Consider the following 6,000-nt stretch of genomic DNA (forward strand, 5'->3'; position numbering starts at 1 on the left):
TTACATGAAAAGGCAAAGGAACTAGGAGAGCCGTAATGAGGTTGAAAAGGAATAAAATCGGAGGACTTTCAAAATTTATTATAAAGTCACAGTATCAAGACAGTGTAGTGGTGGTATAAAGTAGGCATTAAGATCAATGGAATAAAACTGGCAATCCAAAAATAAACCTTTGATTATAACCTTACTGATTATCAACAAAATAGCAAGACAACTCAATAGGGAAAAAAATAGTCTTTTCAACAAATTGTGCTGAAAGAACTAGAATTCCACATGCTATGAAAAAAAATTGCTTGACTCAAAGTTTACATGTTACACAAAATTAACCCCAAATGAATCCTATATCTAAATGTAAAACACAGAACTGTGAAGAAAATGCAGTAGAAAACTTTCAGAAGAAAAGACTGATAAATTGGTTTACCAAGGTTTAAAATCTTTTGCCCTAAGAAAGACACTGCTATGGGAATAAAAAGATTAGCACAGGCTGCCAGAATTTCTCTGAAAATCATTTCTGACACAAGATATATATCCAGATTACGTAGTATTAGTATTAGTCACTCAGTCATGTCTGACTCTTTGTGACCCAGTAGACTGTAGCCATCAGGCTCCCCTGTCCATTGAATTCTCCAGGTAAGAATATTGGAGTGGGTTGCCATTTCCTTCTCCAGTGGATCTTCCTGACCCAGGGACTGAACTCAGGTCTCCCACATTGCAGGCAGTTTCTTTACCATCTGAGCCACTAGGGAAGCCCAGATTATGTAAAGAACTCTTAAAACTCAATAAGGAAACAAACAACCCAATAAAAATAGGTAATCAAAATTACCTTTGCATAACACTTCTATTTTATAAATTTTTATTTGAATCTGTATATTTTTCCCAGCTAGTAATCAGACCAAACTCAACTTCTCACTAATTTTTTATACTATATTGCTTTGATTTTGGAATTAGGCTTTTGATCTCTGGTAACCTTTGGGCACTTTAAACTGGCCTTAAAAATAATACTATTAATTTTCTTTGAACTCAGAAGATAATTTGCATGCACAACTTTAATAAAGAGACTATTTTTTCCTATCAAATAAAACTAGCTCTTTTCACACACACCCAAATGAGTTATAACTTTGGGACATCGAAACTTTACTCTGTCACCTTTTAAATAATGAACCCTGAGTATGAATCATTTTTAATCACCCTACTTTCTTTCCCTGCTACCAAATCTAAACAATTATGGAACACAATGATGAAAGAAATGACCCTTATTTTCCCTTTGCTCATATTTCTTCACTTATTTCGTCACCTGGCACCATGTTTTGTAAGTCATTAAAAATCATGTTTTGGGGATAATGTGAGGTATAGCAAACAAAGAGATTCTGCATGAAACAAATTCTTTAAGATCAAGTTATTCAATATGTAATCCTCTTCCTCCACGTGAAGGTCTTTTTTCCCCAACACCATACCTGCACAAGCCACATTTCTCTGCTGGAAACCAGAGAGATACTAAACCTTGATGATGTCCAGCACTGCGCACAGCTGTTTCCAACTACTACTGCAGTCTTGTCTTAACCTATTTTTCATTATAGGACTTCTCATCACCTGACACAGGAGACAGCTATATCTCATTCCAGCAAAGTGTGAGCTCCATGAGAACACAGACTTTGTCCTTCTCATATACTTTTTTTTTTGTATCCCCAGAGCAGTGTCTGCCATACAGTGGGTGTTCAATAAATATGTATGAGTGAACTGACTGCCCAAGGCATCTCCTGCTTCATCCCCTCACAGTCTTTCAGGGATCCTGGGCAGGACAGCTGACGGAAACAACAAAATATGCTACCTTCCACTCCCTCCTTTCTTCCAGGATTAGTGACTAGATCTTTCTGCCAAGTTCTATGCTAAGTAGATACTGAGGATGAAGGATCATGAGAAGTAGCACCCCGGTGGCCCAATCTAACGCCAAACGCGCACCGTGTCCACCATGTCAAATGGAAACAAACAGCAGCTCACTTCAAACTTCAACGAAAACAGGAGAAATGCTCCAAAAGCAGTGGACAGTAGAGGCTGGTTTCCTACTGAACAGAGTTATAAAGTATCCACTTGCTGGACTATCATCAGGAGAATCAGTCTCTAATCCCGGACCCGCCGCTAACTGCATCTTCACCGAATACCAGCTGTTAGTTTGAAGACAGGTAATAACACTGAAAAGCCCTGATTGAGAGCAGATGTTCCCAATAAGGGATGAGGAGAGGGTGACCGGGTGCTGGGGGGTGGGAGGCTTTTTCTAACTATTCTCAGCCCGGCCCCAAACTCCTCCACCTAAACCACCCCACAATTAACCTAATAGAGTCAGCCACCATTGCCATCACTATGAACGTATGAAAGATTCAAACACTTCACCAGGTTCTAAGCGTAAGTTCTTTGAGGGATGGGACTGAGATTTAGGCTTCTTAGTGATGCCCAGAGTGGTTTTCTTGTCTCTACCAGCACCTCCAGCCTCAGCCCCTTCCCTCCCTCGGCCACACCCTAGACGTCTCCTATTGTCCTGAGCTTCTCCTGTCTGCCCACAAGGCCATGTCTTTCATCATCTGTCACCACCTCTGGGAGACTCGGATGACTGCCTACTAACAGCCCGACAGGCAGTTTCGCTTTCTGCCTAGCTAACAGAATTCTGACACCAATGTGCTCAGGGAAGGTGACCCTCCCCCAGCTCCGGAGCACAGCCTGGCCACAACAATCACAGCCACCCTCACCTCCTTTTCCATTGATGGTTGAGCATGGACATATGACCATTCTGGCCAGCGACATAGGGAACTTCTGAGGAATTATGACTTTCGTTGTCTAGATAATCACTGAAAAGCAAGCCCTCTCCCTCCCTTTTTGTTTTAGATGTTAGCATGTGAAGGCATGATGGAGCTCCAGTCACCCTGTGGCAGGGCAGAAACTTAGAGAATCTTCAAGAAGCCAACCCCAAACTGTGGCTGTTTTGAACCACCCACCTCTAGACTTCTTAAGCAAACAGTCACATAAACCTAAACAATGCTACTTACAACAGAGAGTACCCACCACTTGGCCTGGGAAGTCCCTCCAACTTTTCCTCCTAGAGCAGCTCTACTTATCTCTGATTCAGAGCTCAACTAGTTTCCTTGGGAAGGCTTTGGTTGTCCCCAGATAGTTAAACAGTCACAGACTCTGTTATCTGCACATCTGTGAACTAAACTGTGAAACTCTCCAACTAAACTGTGAAATTCTCAAAGGCAAACATTTTCACCCTTGGCAGAGGCCCTGCCATACACTGGGCACTTACTAAATGCTGAATGAATGAATGAACCAACAAGCAAACAGCAAAATAAGAAATCAAAGGATGAATATGCAGGACGCCTTCCATGCCTTGGATAAGCCTTGACAACTGACAGATGGAATATGGCACACAGGCTGTCTGTATTCTACCAAAGACTTCCTTTAGGTGGTGGTGAGCAAAGGCTGGGACAGTACAATGAACAGGTCCTATTTTTATCTGCCTGGAAACTATCCTTGTCCAATCCCCAGAAGCTGGGGTGCAGCTGTCTTTCATAGTGGCACCTGAGCAAAGTACCCACTCTTATGGTGAAAACCCACTCCCTGTCCATGGAGATGGCTTGGCCCAGTTTTAGTCTAGTATATCGATAAGATCTGTTAGGATGGAGGAGATGGAAGAAGAGAAAGACATCCCCCCCTTCCCCTCCCACAAAGGAAGAGATAAGCCTGAAGGTACCAGTGCTTTTTATCACGCCATACGAAGAAGCAGTCAACATAGCGGGGAAAGAGCTAAGATACACGCGAGAGAGAGAAATAGCCATGCCACCTTATGTGTGCCCTGGATCAAGCTATGCCTGCAGATGAAACCCTCAGCCTTTTCATTTATGTGATTCAGTCAGTGTCAATATGCTGCTGGCTGCTAAGTCGTGACCCCATGGACTGCAGCCCACCAGGCTCCTCCATCCATGGGATTTTCCAGGCAAGAGTACTGGAGTAGGGTGCCATCGCCTTCTCCGCAATTTCAATATAGCATAAGGCAATTTTCAAGTGACTATAACACAATCCAAAGAAAAGAATTCTGACAAATACAGTCAATAATGTTGAAAACAAACTGTTACCATCCCTTCTACATTCAGGACCTGGGCGCTGTCACTTCTCAAAACTTGGCTTCTAGGATGGTGGTGGCAACTAAGATAGCCTGGAGGAGGCCTGCTGCTGCTGCTAAGTCGCTTCAGTCCTGTCCGACTCTGTGCGACCCCATAGACGGCAGCCCACCAGGCTCCCCCGTCGCTGGGATTCTCCAGGCAGGAACACTGGAGTGGGTTGCCATTTCCTTCTCCAATGCATGAAAGTGAAAAGTGAAAGTCAAGCCGCTCAGTCCTGTCCGACTCTTAGCGACCCCATGGACTGCAGCCTACCAGGCTCCTCCGTCCACGGGATTTTCCAAGCAAGAGGACTGGAGTGGGGTGCCATTGCCTTCTCCGGGAACAAAACACACACCACCATCACCGCCTTTCCTCCTAAAGGAGGGTAATCTGAACCTCGTCTGTTTCTTTTCTGTTCAGAAATGAATTTGAACCTCTGGGAGGCACAAAGTGTTACATTAACTAGATACAGAAAAAAATGGAGAGAATTCTCATCAAGTAATCTACTATGGATTTTACAAATATCTTATAACTTAACTGTTGTGATGATTATAATACCCGTCTTACCTCTGAGCAAACAGAATCAGCGAAATTAAGTAACCTGCTCGAGGTCACACAGCTATTAACTAGAATTTAAATTCTACACCTTTTCCACTTTATCGCTCTGATGGCCAGGGCCTGGGAGATGGAGCGCAACCCTCCGCCTCCACCCCAACACCGACAGCGCCCCAGGACACACAGACCTGGATGGACCCTGACAGCCTCGGCCCCCTGCAGTCAGAGCAGCCTGCATACCCAGTCTTCTGGAAGCCGCAGGTAACTAACCCAGGTGTCTGTCGGATCCTCAACACCAGCGCCAGAAGACCCGGGCAGAAGCAGCAGCGGCACCTGCGCGGGCCCGGGAAGCGCCGCCGAGAGAGAGGCGGGAGCTCGCCCGGGCTCCCCCGCCGCCGAACCCCCCGCCCAACCCCGCGCTCTCCGCAGCCGCCGGCCCCCTGCTCTCCCCACCAGCGCCCCGCAAACCCTGGCTCCGCACTGCCCAGGCCGCTCAGAGACCCGCGCAGCCGGATCATGTCCCGCGCCCACCCCAGCCTGGTCCCGGGCAGATATTCGCATCTGTTCGCCCCCAGGCGGCGACGCGACCCCGACCCCTCAGCTGTGCCGCGCGCCTGGCGCCCCCGCTCCCCGGCGGCGCCGGGCAGGGGCGCCCGCATTGCCCACCGCGGCCGCGCGGCCCCGCAGGGACCGGGCTCGGGGGCCCGCCGCCCCCAGCGCGGTGCGCCTGTCCCGCTCACCTGCGCCGCCGCGCTCGCCGGGCCTCCGCGCGCCAGCCCGGCTCCCGGCTCTCAGGTCCCAGTCCTAGCGCAGAGCGCGCTCGCTGCGGGCCGGCCTTGGTGTGGCCGCGCAGGGAGGGACGGGGCGGGGTGCGGCTCCTCCCCGCCCCGAGCCACCTGGGGCGCCCGGGAAGGGGCGGGGCAGGGCCGGGACAGGTGGGCCCCGCCCGCTGCCAGCAGCGCGGGGCTCCTTCGCGATCCTCCGCGGGGTGGAAGGGGGGCCCGGGCCGCCGCGTAATAAGTGACACCTGGGACAGTTAGTGCGGGAGAGGGGCCAGGACCCGGCCCGTTTCCACACAGCCTGGCCCACTGGAGAAATGGATCACGGAGCGTGGGAGCCGGAACCCCCTGAACAGGAAAAGGAGAGGCCAGTCCTTCTCTTTGTGGACTTAGAAATCAAGAACCGAGATTCTCAGGGTGAAATTGATGGGGCCAAGGGCAAATTCAGAACTGGAAAGCTCAGAAAGGCCTTTTCTAACCGTTCTGCCCACCCATCCGCACTTCAGATGATTCTCCCC

The 6,000-nt window shown here is 48.9% G+C and overlaps 1 protein-coding gene across 4 annotated transcripts in view; it reads right to left on the reverse strand.

Moving 5' to 3' along the window:
* The window catches only part of LYPD6B (LY6/PLAUR domain containing 6B), a 252,349-nt gene extending 246,739 nt beyond the window's left edge, over positions 1-5,610 (reverse strand). For all 4 annotated transcript variants that reach the window (XM_015093424.4, XM_060409978.1, XM_015093423.4 and 1 more), the window contains exon 1: positions 5,444-5,610. The gene's annotated coding sequence lies outside the window, so the exon portion shown is untranslated. The remainder of the gene's footprint in view (positions 1-5,443) is intronic.
* Between the last annotated feature and the right edge of the window lie 390 nt (positions 5,611-6,000).

This window comes from Ovis aries, chromosome 2, assembly GCF_016772045.2.
Source record: "Ovis aries strain OAR_USU_Benz2616 breed Rambouillet chromosome 2, ARS-UI_Ramb_v3.0, whole genome shotgun sequence".
In the NCBI taxonomy this organism is placed as follows: domain Eukaryota; kingdom Metazoa; phylum Chordata; class Mammalia; order Artiodactyla; family Bovidae; genus Ovis; species Ovis aries.